A 15,275-nucleotide genomic window follows, 5' to 3' on the forward strand; every position below is an offset into this window, starting at 1 on the left:
CGATCGTGTGTGGGCTCCATCGGACTTTTTCCATCGGAACTTCCGACGCACAAAGTTTGAGAGCAGGCTATAAAATTTTGCGACAACAAAGTCCGATCGGTAAATTCCGATCGTGTGTACACAAATCCGACGCACAAAGTGCCACGCATGCTCAAAATAAATTAAGAGATGAAAACTATTGGCTACTGCCCCGTTTATAGTCCCGATGTACGTGTTTTACGTCACCGCGTTCAGAACGATCGGATTTTCCGACAACTTTGTGCGGCCGTGTGTATGCAAGACAAGTTTGAGCCAACATGGATTTTGTTGTCGGAATGTCCGATCAATGTACGATCGTGTGTACAGGGCATAAGGCTCATCATTCCTATAACATGTAATAAAGCACATAATGATCTCGCTGTTATGTGGCATTTGTGACCTACCGGTGCCTCCACAATTAAAACTCCCCAGCAGTATAGTGTCCCTAGAATTATCTATGTTCCTCCTAAAATTTGACTATTCCCTGTGGCCACTCGTACTATATATAGAATAAATGCTTTCAACTAACTTTGAGATACAGGAGTATTCGCTGGCAAGCCTGTTAGTTGCTATAGCAACAGCATTCCAATGGATGGAGGGCCACAGGACAGGACCAAATCCTGGGAGGAAAGCAAAGATTTTCCACAGATTCATGAATTTATAAGGAGAAAATGTTTGCATGCCTTAGCAATATCAATACTCAATAGGTAATAGATCTGGATAACAATATGTCTATCAAGAATAACACATGATCGGTTACATTCAGATAGGACTGTGATATCCAAGTGTTCCGTGTGATGTCCCAACGTTACCTGTGCCATATCAAGGCCTATATTTGGCTGTACATTGCCTATATTATATAAATACAAAAACAATCCACTTTAGAATGCAAAACATTCACAAAAACAAAGCTGCTACTTAAATAATATAAACATAACAAAAGATGAAAAACATAAATATATAACCATGTATTTATAATATAATTCACAGTAGCATTCTTAAAAGTATCAAAAAATACAAAAAATGTCCTTAATGAAAAATGTATATATATGTATATAAATACAGTGAAAAAATATATATGTAAAAAAGGTGAAAATAGTCTTATAAATCCACACCAAAAAAGCAGTTCTGATTGAATAGTGCAAAAGCAATATGTGTGATGATACCAATTTCTCCACCAAAGTTTTGATCTCATTTTAATTTAATTTTACCCACATTAAACCACTATGGGGTTAATTGCACATACGGATGAGGGCTGCGGTGTCAGTGCAGGGTGGTTTCCTCAGTAGTTTGCCGTGCTGACAGATCATGATAAGTATCTGGCGGATACTTTGAGATCTAAAGTGCAATAGACCAGATTAAAGGAATATTTGGATGACTTCATGGTAAATATGTGGACTGACAGTAAAGGGTTAATTGTACACATGGATGATGTTTGCAGTCTTTCTGCAGTGTTTTAACTCAGCAGTCTGCCTTTCTGACAGGTCTAGACAAATGTTGGTTGAACACTTGGAGATTAAATGAGCAATAGACTAGTTAAGGCAATGCTTGGAGATCGTCATGTGTTATTATAGGCATATGAGTTTGTGCCGAGCTGATTGGTTAATAAGGAAGGAGGAGGATATTTTAACTTAGTTGCCGAGCCATGTCGCCACACCCTGTGACGAAGTTGAAAGTGACGAAACGCGTCGGTAGTGGCTACACAGCGACTGTATGTTGAGGCTGGGATAGTGTTCTGATGTCTTGGGAATGAAGCAGTAGTTAGATCGCAACACAGCTCGACATGTCTTGTACCATTTTACAAAAAGGCTGATTTCAATTGTATTTGATGTACGTGTAATATTTATTTTAAATATATCAATACCTTAAATGATTTTACACTATTGGAGGCTCCATTTCTCCTTCTATTTTCTACATGTGGAGTCAAATCCTGGCATGTGAACGGAGTGTGGCGTTCTACAACAGCTGTTCCATATAATCTTTAAGCTTGTTTGCCAAACACGAGAGTGAATGGCAACATCATCTGGTGAGCTTGTTTCCTAACGGGAGTCGATCTCCCTTTTATCACTTTGGTGGAGGAATTGGTGTCATCATCACACACATATTGCTTTTGCACTATTCAATCAGGACTGCTTTCTTGGTATGGATTTGTAAGACTATTTTCACCTTTTTTTATGTATATATTTTTTTCACTGTATTTATATACATATATATCAATTTTTAATTATTAAGGAATTTTTTTGTCTTTTTTGTTTGTTTTTTGGACTTTTTTAAGAGCGCTACTGTGAATTATATTATATATACACGGTTATATATTTATGCTTTTCATCTTTTGTTATATTGCCTATATTTTGCCAATATTTAGGACCATACATGGGCGTGTTTTTACTTTTAGTTTTTTCTCAGACTTATAGTTTCAGAAAGAGTTTGAGAACTATTGGGAGCTCCAGCTGGCAAGTTCACCTGCTGAGTTTTGACTGCTTGCTGTAAAAGTGACCTTCAATAGCTATCCAATTCACCCAGCGCACATTCACCCTAATAAAAATCGAATGAACGAGGCCATGAAATGCCAGACAAATGTAATCGAATGTCAGAAGGGCAAATTAATCTAAATGGCTCATTGGTGGTTTTGGCTTTTATAAATAGACTCATTTACCTTAGCTAACCCCTTACAATCTAACTTTAAAATATATCTAAAGCCAAAACTTTTTTTTTTGGACAAATTAGTGGAAGGTATCACAAAGTCCTTGTAAAGAAAATCTCGGTCCGGCTCCTCTTCACACTGCACATGCGTGCCATGGTCCCCATTCATTCCTGTGGGACAGCTGTACTCATAGTAGCCTCCAGCTGTCAAGCAAGGTATGGCTGTTCCATAGGAATGAATGGGGGCTGTAACATTCATGAGCCAAATGAAGAGGAGGTTTTCTTTGCAAAGACTGTACAGTACTGGGCAAGGCCGCACATTGTGAACATCACTGGATCAGAGAGGAAGGTAGGTATGTTACCAGGTGGGCTTCACTCATTGAGGTGTGTGTATGTGGGGGGGAGGGATATTTAAAAGAAAACTTAATTAAAAGTTAAAGTTGTCCCTTACAGTGAACCCATTACTTGCTTAGTATGGACAAAGCACAAATTCACTTTCTAATTGCCATCTATAAAACACTTTCTATAACCCATAAGCATAAAAGGTCTGTTTTCTAAGTAGGTAAGTATTTTAAAGTGACACTCGTTTAATTACTGCATTGCTCTAGTAAAGAGCATCTGACACGGTAGACGTAATCTCATTACAAGAGAAAACAGGGTGGGGGGAATGCCAGAGAGAAAAATGGAAAGCAATTAAAATAATGACCTAAAGCCTCAGAGATAAAATAAAGAGACAAATGCTAATCGTGGTTTCATTTCTGCCCATAAAGGTTTAGGGTTGGGGCTATCTGACATCTGCAAAAATAGCAGAAATAACAGGTACACCTAGGACCTGCTATGACCAATGGCTGGTTTGTAACTGGACTCTTTACGACATTCAAGCTAAGTATTAATAATGTCAACAAAGCTCCAGTACCCAGACTTTCAAAAGATGAATAAGGTTGTCGCCCCAGATTAGCTCCTGAACTATTTTTGGGCAACATACGTTGGTTTATCGTGTGACAATCGCGGCAGACCCGCACTGCCATTCGAGGTGTCATTCAAATAAATGGCATCTCGAATGCGAGTCCCGCATTTTGTCATTCACACCTTGGCGCTGTCAATTCGCGGGCAAATCTGCCCGCGATTCAAAACGCTGTAGTATGAATGCAGCCTTAGTCATAATAAGGTATTGGTCTGGGTGTCACAGACACAGCAAACCTAACTCCAAATAATCTTAAAATAAACCTATGCTTAGACAATGCACACTAATTATTTTTTATATTCTAAATAAAGAAAAAAAAACACTTAAACACAAGCCATCATATACATATTTTCAGCTCCACCCTGGCTCCCTAGTGACCAAGAACCAAAGGGTCAGAATAATAATTTCGATGCTCTATGGGGACCTTCAAGCTTGGGCTTTCTTTTCGTCTCCATCTGATCCCACAATGACCCAGACCAAACTGCAGAAACACACCTCAGAGCCATCTGGCTGAATAGTGCTCCTCAGACATTCAGCATTGGGTACCAGATTTCATCTGCAACAACACAGCCCTCTGTAGCCAATTCAGGCTGGGAATTTCAGAAAGCATTAAGGAGTCGTTTGTTCATGACCCTACCCCTGCTACTTAAAGAAGGCCATGGCTCTCACCATTTGTATTGACTGTTTATAAGATGTTTGGAATACAACTCTGTCGTACCTCTGGTGCCCATCAATAAATCACTGAATTGCACCAAGGAGCTGTGTCTACCTGTACAAATTAGCCCATGCAATTCTGTTGACATGCTGTATACTAGGCCGCTGACTTGTGCCTAGGGGCACAAGCAGGGAAAAGCCAGGGTCTACAGCAGGTGTCTCAAACTGGCGGCCTCCCAGCTGTTGCAAAACTACAAGTCCCATCATGCCTCTGCCTGTGGGAGTCATGCTTGTAACTGTCAGCCTTGCAATGCCTCATGGGACTTCGCAACAACTGGAGGGCCGCCAGTTTGAGACCCCTGGTCTACAGGGAACCACAATCCCTCTAGTCTGAGCCAGTTTAATTCCAAAAAGAGTAAGCTATTTTCCCCAGCTTTGATCCCATTTCTCCTGTTGTTCCATTCTCCTTTGTTGTCTTTAACAATTCTCCACTGGCATGTGAGCCAAACACTACACTAAACCTGACCTCACTCTAAGAACTTTGGATCTGCGTTAAAAAAAAAAGTTTCCTTCTACGTCATTTTGTATCTAGCCCTTCTACGTCATTTTGTGTCTAGCCTCACGTGGTCTGATGCCCCCTACACACGGTCGGAAATGCGCCAACAAAACTCAGATGAGAGCTTTTGGTCGGAAAATGCGACCGTGTGTATGCTCCATCGGACTTTTGCTGGCAAAATTCCAGCCAGCAAAAGATTGAGGGCAGGTTCTCTATTTTTCGGTTGAAAAAGTTCCTATCCGAAAATGCGATCGTCTGTATGCAATTCGGACGCGCAAAGAATCACGCATGTTCAGAAACAGTTCAACGCATGCTCAGAAGCATTGAACTTAATTTTCTCGGCTCGTCGTAGTGTTGTATGTCACTGCGTTCTTGAAGGTCACAAGTTCAGAGAACTTTTGTGTGACCGTGTGTATGCAAGGCAAGCTTGAGCGGAATCCCGTCGAAAAAACCATCGTACCTTTTTCCGACCAAAATTCCGATCATGTGTACGGGGCATGAGTCTTGCTTTGAAACCTGCCTGCAGCAATACACCCTTGCATCCTCTGTGAGTACCATTACTTTTCCTGACTCAATACTGATGATCTTCTGTCAGGTACTAAACGGTCATGTACACCCTCTTTCTAAGCCAGAGAGACAATCCATGAGGCGCTATATAGAAGAGAATCTCAGAAACCACTTTATTCAACTTCCCCTGTAGGCAAAGGGTTTTTTGCAGAGGAAGGATGGTACCTTATATCCTTGCAAAGATTACAGAGAACCCAACAAAATGACATTCATCAAGCAGCCATACCTCTCATGACTGAACTGTCCAGCTGCATGCTGTTTGATTCAAGCTTTCTCCAGCTAGATCTGCAAGGAACTTACAAACTTACAAACTATTGCGGTGGGTAGTATGTGTAGGAGAAGACTGCACTACACATGCCTCTGATCATCTTTGCACCCCAGCCCCCCTGCACACCTCTTTGCTCATGTTTGCACTCCAAACTGTAATCCCTTCTCTGTTTCCTCTACATATCTCCCCCACCCCCTCATCTGCTCACATTTGCAGTACAGGCTGATGGCAGGCTCAGGGCATGTTTACATCTCCAATGATGGCAGCGTTCAGCAGAGGTGATGGTGGGCCGGGGCATTTGATATACCTATGAATGAGCCCACAATTTACATATCAATGCTGCCCTGTGATTTACATATCAATACAGCCTGCGATTTACATATCAATCATATGTACAGACATGGAGCAGGGCTGGGCAGCACTAGTGGCCACTGGGCTGGGCCCATCTTAAGGTAGGGACCTGGAGCTATAGCTCCAATAGCCCCTATGTTAATTCGGTCCTGATGCTGAATTGTGCTGACTTCCAAATGTTGTCCATAGACTCCTGGTGGGTTGTGCGATACTACCAAAAGTACAAAGCAGCCATTCTGGTATATGCCAAAGTTGCCAGTCTGGGGCAAGGCATTAAGAAATGATGAAAGGGAAACTTGGTGAAACCGCGGCTAACTATATCATTTTTTTTTTCCTTCTTTAGCAGAGAGTCTCTGTTCTAAATTTTACAATGGAGTCTTTGAAGCCAGCTTCAATGAAACCCTGATGATAATAATCAGCTCTGCCTAAGCACTGAAACATCTCAACATAAAAGTCTGAAACGGAACATTATGCATGATAGAGGCTGCAGCACAGCAGAATGATGCAGACGGCAGAAATTGTCCAAACAGCTATGGGATAATCAAACAAAAGCAACATCAGGAACCACACAGGTATCAATATCCAATTCCACAGTTGTGCCTCTACTATCTCTAAGTGGAAATATTGCCTGAACAATGGAAAGCTCTATACAAGGTTGTAAATTATTGATTTTTAACCATCTGGATGATTTAAATGATTGAATACTGACACTGTGTAATCGTTATGGTAAATGCTCTAAAATCCTTTAAACTTATTTTTGGTGATCAAGTCTCACCAATTTTTGCCTTTTGTGATCAAAGTATCAATTACCTTTAATGATTTTGGCCTGTGTCTGTGGCTGGTCTGGTTTTTGGCTAGGTTCACACTTATGTGTGTGGCTTTGGGTGTGGGAATGGCAGCGATTCCTGCACCCGCAACCAGCCGTAGTGAAAACGAAAAAGTGCTGTGAGAAAACGCGGGGCTGCCATTCATTCTGAATGGCACGCCCATGCATGTAAAATCGCAGTGCTTGTGCGGTGCAGGAATTGCAGGGAAAATTGAACAGTCTGGCTACATCTCAGCTTCTCAAATTGACCTCATCTTTTCACCTAACACAATGGATACAGTCCTCCACTCATTTTGATAGTAACACCCTTTACCTTGTATTCTCCCATCTCTGCATTCTTTGCAACCTCACCAACTATACCCTTTCCTCTCTCGGATCACAACCTCATAAGTTTTCACAGTGTCCCTGTCTTCAACCACTTAACCCTCCAAAAACCAAATGTTTACCAATAGAAACCTTCACCTTTTTTAGCCTGTCTCTTCTGTATTCTGCTACTGACCATCTTTATGATAATATCTCACCCCTGCCCTACCCTGATCATGCCACTTTTGTCTCCAACAGTTCATTTTCATCCTCACTGGATGCACTTGCTCCTCTCATCACACACAGAATCGGGCCTCAACCATTACAACTTTGGCAGACTGATGACACCAGAAATCTCAAGAGACATAGCCATGCACTGGAGCATTGTGGCATAAAAACAAATCCCTGCAAGCCTTCACCCTATATAAATCTGCCTTCCTAATACAATTCCTGCCTCCATGCTGCCAAACAAACCTATTTTGTCACTTACACTAATACTCTGTAATCCAGACCTCGTCGGCTCTTCTCTGCCTTTTACTCTCTACTTTGAACCTCACCGCCTCCACCCAGTAATTCATTCACTACTCAGGAGATTGGCAATCACTTAAAAAACAAGATTGATGCAATTTGTGGGGATATTGCCAAAATCGTTCTAAAACTGAGATCATATCATAATATACCCCCCCCCCCCCCCCGACTTCTCCATCAGGATCAATAATACAACTATCAGTTCCTCCACTCTTGCCAGGGTGCTAGATGTAATCCTGGACTCTGACCTGTCCATCAGCTCCAAATTCAATCTCTGACAAAATCTTGTAGACCTCACCTCTGTAGCATCTTCAAAATGTGCCCCGTTTTAACCACCTAGTAACTCATTCACTTCCTTGTTATCTCTCGCCTTGACTATTGCAACTCCCTCCTCACTGACCTACTGTCACACAGGCTATCCCCCCTTCAGTCTATCATGAATGCTGCTACCAGACTCATACACCTTACCAACCACTGAGTGCCTGCCACCTCTTTCTGCCAATCCCTCCATGGGTTTCCGATTGCGCAATGAATAAAATTCAAAATACTAACACCACCATAGAAAGCCCAATGCTACATCACTAATTTTACATAGTTACATTGTTGGTAAGGTTGAGTAAAGACAACAGTCCATCCTGTGTAGGTGTGTGTAGAAAAATAATTTCCCACAACCCCGTATATTGTTTTCACTAAAATGCCCATCCAAGAGTCTTTTAAAACTATTCATACTTCCTGCCGACACCACCGATTGTGGAAGAGAGTTCCACATCCTTACCACTCTGACAGTGAAAACCCCACTACGCAGATTAAGGTTAAACCGCTTTCTCTTCCAGTCTCATCGTGTGGCCCAGTATCCTCTTACACTCCCTGGGACTGAAAACTTTCATACTTACGCTGGGATCTCCGTTGAGATATTTGTAAATCGCTATCACATCTCCTCTCAAGCGTCTCTTCTCCAGGGAGAATAAATTTAGCGTTTGTAGTCGTTCCCCATAATTGAGGTCCTCCAGTCCCCATATTAATTTAGTTGCCCTTCTCTGGACTCTCTCCAGCTCCAGTACATTCCTTCTGAGGATTGGTGACCAGAACTGGACGGAATGCTCCAGATGCGGCCGAACCAGAGTTTTATAAAGTGATAGAATAATCGTTTTATCCCTGGAGTAAATTCCCTTTTTAATGCATGCTAATATTCTGCTGGCTTTGGTAACCGTAGCCTGACACTGCATGCTATTGCTCAGTCTGTCTTCTACTAGGACCCCTAGATCTTTTCTCCATCCTGGAAGCCCCTAGGGTTTCTCCCCCTAATGAGTAACTTGCATTTATATTTTTACCCCCCAAGTGCATTACCTTACATTTTTCAATGTTAAACTTAGAAACTTAGATGTCTCAATATATCACCCAAACCATCCTCTCCACTTCTCCCAAGACCTCCTGCTCTCTAGCTTCCTTGTTTCCTCCTCCCCTGCTATTCTCCAGGACTTTTTCAGAGACTCTCCCATCTTCTGGAACTCTCTGCCCCAATCTGTCCAGCTATCTCCTACTCTGTCCACATTCAGGTGATCCCTAAAAACACAGGGAAATCAGGGAAGCAGATCCTGCCTTCAGCTAACAACTGAATCTTTTATTTCTTCCATCAGCTCATCCCTCACAGTTAATACATTATGTTCCACTTGCCCCACCCTACTAGATTGTAAGCTTATCAGGAGCCAGACCTTCCTAACCCTCTTGCATTAAATTGTATTGTAATGCCCCATACACACGGTCAGAAAATGTTCGATGGGAGCTTGTGTAGGCTCCATCAGACATTTTCCATCGGAATTTCCGTCACACAAAATTTGAGATCTGGATCTCAAATTTTCCGACAACAAAATCCGTTGTCGTAAATTCCGATCGTGTGTACATAATTCCGACGCACAAACTTCCATGCATGCTTGAAATCAAGCAGAAGAGCCGCACTGGCTATTGAACTTCATTTTTCTCGGCTCGTCGTACGTGTTGTATGTCACTGCGTTCTTGACGTTCGGAATTTCCGACAAGATTTGTGTGACCGTGTGTATGCAAGACAAGTTTGAGCCAACATCTGTCGGAAAACAATCCATGGATTTTGTTGTCGGAATGTCCGATCGTGTGTACGCGGCATAACTCTACTGTATAATGTAAAGTGCTTTGCAAACTGTTGGCACTATATAAATCCTGAATAATAGTCATAATAATAAAGCATAATTGTATATGTTATAATATAGTAATAGGATAAGCAAGGTTGTAAAAAAAAAGACATAACCCTATTAAACTCAAACTATTAAACTATAATAAAGCGGATGCAGAAGTAAAAGCGGCGGTTCAACCCCAAACAGCAGGTAGATAAAAGTGTCACTAAACCCAATTTAAAAAAGAATATATATATCTATATATCTATATCTATATAGATATAGATATAGATCTATATCTATATATATATCTATATATATAGATATAGATCTATATCTATATCTATATAGATATATACACATACACACACACACACACATACAGTGGATATAAAAAGTCTACACACCCCTGTTAAAATGTCAGATTTCTGTGATGTAAAAAAATGAGACAACGATAAATCATTTCAGAACTTTTTCCACCTTTAATGTGACCTGTAAATTGTACAACTCGGTTGAAAAACAAACTGAAATCTTTTAGGAGGAGAAGTAAAAATAAAAAACGAAAATAATGTTGATGCATAAGTGTGCACACCCTCTTATAACTGGGGCTGTAGCTGTGTTCAGAATTAAGCAATCACATTCAAACTCATGTTAAATAGGAGTCGGTACACACCTCCCATCATTTAAAGTTCCTCTGATTAACCCCAAATAAAGTTCAGCTGTTCTAGTAGGTCTTTCCTGACATTTTCTCAGTCGCATCCTACAGCAAAAGCCATGGTCCGTAGAGACCTTCCAGAGCATCAGAGGGATCTCATTGTTAAAAGGTATCAGTCAGCAGAAGGGTACAAAAGAATTTCCAAGGCATTAGATATACCATTGAACACAGTGAAGACAATCATCATCAAAATGAGAAAATATGGCACAACAGTGACATTACCAAGAACTGGACATCCCTCCAAAATTGATGAAAAGACAAAAAGAAAACTGGTCAGGGAGGATGCCAAGAGGCCTACAGCAACATTAAAGGAGCTCCAGGAATATCTGGCAAGCATTGGCTGTGTGGTACATGTGACAACAATCTCCCATATTCTTCATGTCTGGGCTATGGCAAGACGGAAGACTTTTCTTATGCAGAAAAACATCCAAGCCCAGCTAAATTTTGCAAAAACACATCTAAAGTCTCACAAAAGCGTGTGGGAAAATGTGTTATGGTCTGATGAAACCAAGGTTGAACTTTTTGGCCATAATTCCAAAAGATGTGTTTGGCGCAAAATAAACAACACTGCACATCACCAAAAGAACACCATACCCACAGTGAAGCATGGTGGTGGCAGCAACATGCTTTGGGGCTGTTTTTCTTCAGCTGGATCAGGGGTCTTAGTCAAGGTATAGGGAATTATGAACAGTTCCAAATACCAGTCAATATTAGAACAAAACCTTCAGGCTTCTGCTAGAAAGCTGAACATGAAGAGGGACTTCATATTTCAGCATGACAACAACCCAAAGCATACAACCAAATCAAAAAAAAAGGAATGGCTTTACCAGAAAAAGAGTAAAGTTTTGGAATGGCCCAGCCAGAGCCCAGACCTGAATCCGCTTGAAAATCTGTGGGGTGATCTGAAGAGGGCTGTGCCCAGGAGATGCCCTCCCAATCTGACAGATTTGGAGTGATTTTGCAAAGAAAAGTGGGCATATATTGCCAAGTCAAGATGTGCCATGCTGAAAAACGCATACCCAAAAAGACTGAGTGCTGTAATAAAATCAAAAGGTGCTTCAACAAAGTATTAGTTTAAGGGTGTGCACACTTATGCAGCCATATTATTTTATTTTTACTTCCCTCCACCTAAAGGATTTCAGTTTGTTGTTCAATTGAGTTGTACAGTTTATAGGTCACATTAGAGGTGGAAAAAGCTCTGAAGTGATTTATCTTTGTTCCATTTTTTTACATCACAGAAACCTGACATTTTAACAGGGGTGTGTAGACTTTATATATCCACTGTATATATATATATATATATATATATATATATATATATATATATATATATATATATATATATACACACACACACACACACACATATCTATAAATAGATAGAATGTGCGGGTGCAGGTGAATTCTCATCAGGATACAGCACCTTGTCCCATACTAATTACATAGAACCAAGGAGAAGAATATTGGGACTTTTCTGGTGCTTCATATAGACTAACATAAACTATTTCTTTAGAAATTCAATATTTATTAGAAAAAATATTAATAAAAGACAAATTCAGATAAATCCAAATACAGTCTTGACATAATCCTTGTTGTCCTTAATTATATAGTGGAAATTAAATGATAGCTCCCAACATGTTTCACCCACTGGGCTTCTTCAGGGGCTACAATATCCCCTAGTAGTCATAGGACCAAAAATATATTCATTTATAGCTTGAATGTGTGATGTTGATTAACCAATAAAAAATCCCCAGTGATGTCAAACAAGTGGGCAGATGAGTGAGCACAGAGGCATCAAGGAACCAAAAGAATATAGTACCAGAGAAAGCCACACGGGGGCATTAGGTCCTTACATGAGAATCAGGGCCAGATTGTGTAAGATTATACAGTGAGTCAATCACATCCTCCCCACATGGCTCTGGCTATGTAGTGCTCTGCATAAATGAGTACACAAGATTTTAATAAATATCTCAATGAACACAAGAACACTTTCCAAAATGTTGGCTTTTTTGTGCATGGGCTTTAGGAGAGGCTTCCTTCGTAGATGACGCCCATACGTGTCATTCCTCTGCAGTGTACACCATATTGTGTCACGGGAAACAATCACCCTAGTGTGGCTTTCTACTTCTTTAGCCAACTGCAGTGAACTTGCATGGCAATTTTCTTCAACCTTTCTAATCAGAAGACGCTCCTGTTGAGGTGTTAACCTCTGTGCATGGCCTGGACGTCTCTGTAAGATGGTTGCAGTTCCATCTTTTTAACATTTTTGTATCACTTTTGCTACAGTATTCTGACTGATAAGTAAAGCTGTGTTGATCTTCTTGTAGCCTTCACCTTTTTTAATGTAAAGAAATGATTCTCTTTCTTAGGTCTTTCTCTTTCAAGTGGTGCCATTGCTGACAGCAGAAAATGGGAAAGGGTTTTTTTTGTTAAGTAACGCCTTTTTATAATCAACTGTCTGCTGGACACCCGTTTAATGAGTAATTAGACTCACCTGTAGTTGAATTCTTGTCAATTAGGATTTTGTTATCTAAAATTTAGCTTTGCTCCTAAGACTTTCATTGGGGTGTATTCATTTCTGCAACATGGTCTTGAATGAATTTGTTAGGAAAAATACTTTTTTTGTGTGTGCAAATTAACAAATTTTGGTTGCAATCAATGGCCCGCAATAGTGGGAGTATTTTGTAGTATAGTGTCCCATAGAAAATGTTGATTCTGAAAAGAAAGTTTTCTGACAAATTTGTTGGGGTGTACTAATTTATGCTGAGCACTGTATATAATTTATACCTTTATTTACACTGATCTTTGTCCCTTCTAATATTAGTGTTGGACAGAACATCCTCCTTGACGAACTCCCAACATGGACTACAATAATACGTGCTGATGCAGCCAGAGCCGACACATGAAAGCAGGAAAAAAAAACTCAAGGTGCCCTGCGGCCGACAGGAGGGAAGTGAGCAGTGCCCGACAGCAACACTCACTTCGCTCTTGCCCACATTGATGCATTGACTACTGGAATCTGTAGTTTCAGGAAAGTGGTGCATGTGATCGCGATATGTACACTGCTTGTAAACCAAAGAAAAGAAGTAATAAAAGTTGACTTTTTTTAAGACTCAGAGTTTAGTATCACTTTAATTCTTAAAATGTAAATAATCCATTTATTAATCAAATCAGGTATATGAAGAGATCCAAAAGGCATCCAGCTTTTGAAAAGACGTCTAGACCCAACCCTTTATATCCAGGCAACCCACCTAGCAAGGATATTAACAAAGACTCAAATTTTTGTCCCTTCCTCTGCAATCATATATCCAGCTTAAAGGATTTCCTAGCAGAGGAAAACTGGAAATCAATACCTGATATACAAGCCATGATTTTCCCACAGGTGCCAGTCTGGATAGCCTTAGAGGCTCAAACACTTCATTACTTCGTTAGGCATTGAAGACTTTGATCTTCCTAAGTTGACAGCATATGAACCTTTATGTAAAGATCCATCCCCGATCCTGCACCATCTCTCAATGACCTTCAATATACTTGTTAGTCCAACAGAAAACTATACCCTCCCCCCCCCCCCCCCATTTCTGTTGAAGTGGGAATGGGACTTGAATCAGAATTTCACGGATGAGCAGCGTACATACTGTACATACGGAAATCAACGCTCAACCCTTTACCACTTTAGGATAGTGACTTGATATTCACAGAAAAAGTTTATATAGATAATAAATACAATTTTACCCCTTAAAACAGCTACTGTACTGTACAGCATCCACTCTTCTTTTAACAACACTCTGTAAACCTCTGAGAACTGGGAAGCCCGGTTAGTAGAATTTTGGGAGAGGAATGTTGTCCCATTTTTGCTTCATATAGGATTCTAACCAGTGTTACCAACCTACCAGATTGAAATTTACTGACACGACACCCAAAATTTACTGGCACAGCCAAGTTTTTACTGGCATTTCCAAAAGTTACAAAATTACAGTTTTAAGTACAAATTTCACTATTTAGGCTACAAACAAGTACAATATGTAATTAGCAATGTTATTTAAGGTAGATAATAAGGCAAAAAAACATATTTCTTATTTTATTTTTTTCGATATAGTAAGTATCTCAGGGACAGTACTCAGGAGGGCAAGAAATTAGAATGGGTGGCACACACATGAAATTAACTCTCACAGTGATACTGACAGCAGTGTGCAGCAGTACAGATTACCGACACGACACGTCCCCTCCTGAGTCACAGTGACAGTCTCTCTCCAAGCCAGGTGGTCCCTGCAGTCCAAACAGCACTGATGATCCCCCTCCTGGCCTGCCTTGCTCCCATCCCGCAGACCCACACACAAGGCTCTGGCCGCTCTGCTTGGCTCCCTTGCACCATGACATCATAGGATATGTTCAGGCACCGCCTCTACCAGAGCTGCCCGAACACACTGTAGCAGGCACTTGTATGGTCTTGGCTGGCTCCGGGCTGAGCGTCATTTTTTACTGGCAACCTTTTCTTTTTACTGGCATTTACTGGCAGGAGAAAATTGCCTGTTTTTTACTGGCTGCCAGTAAAAATACTGACGGTTGGCAACACTGATTCTAACTGCTCAAATGTCCTGGGTCTTTTTTTTTTTTTGTTTCACGATGTGATAAATATTTTCAAATTAGTGAAAGGTCTTGACTTCAGGTAGGCCAGTTAAGCCCCCAGAGTCTTCTACTACAAAGCCATGTTGTTTTCATGGATGCAGTATGCAAT

The 15,275-nt window shown here is 40.7% G+C and overlaps 1 protein-coding gene and 1 long non-coding RNA gene across 4 annotated transcripts in view; one reads left to right on the top strand and one right to left on the bottom strand.

The window, feature by feature from the left end:
* LOC141112535 (uncharacterized) overlaps positions 1 to 13,633 on the top strand; it is an 86,104-nt gene extending 72,471 nt beyond the window's left edge. The window contains exons 2-3 of the long non-coding RNA XR_012236617.1: positions 6,365 to 6,593; positions 13,365 to 13,633. This is a non-coding gene — a long non-coding RNA (uncharacterized lncRNA). The remainder of the gene's footprint in view (positions 1 to 6,364; positions 6,594 to 13,364) is intronic.
* NECAB2 (N-terminal EF-hand calcium binding protein 2) overlaps positions 1 to 15,275 on the bottom strand; it is a 370,725-nt gene that overhangs the window by 207,536 nt on the left and 147,914 nt on the right. The gene's annotated exons all lie outside the window — the stretch shown is intronic.

This window comes from Aquarana catesbeiana, linkage group LG11 (assembly GCF_042186555.1).
Source record: "Aquarana catesbeiana isolate 2022-GZ linkage group LG11, ASM4218655v1, whole genome shotgun sequence".
Taxonomy (NCBI): Eukaryota; Metazoa; Chordata; class Amphibia; order Anura; family Ranidae; genus Aquarana; species Aquarana catesbeiana.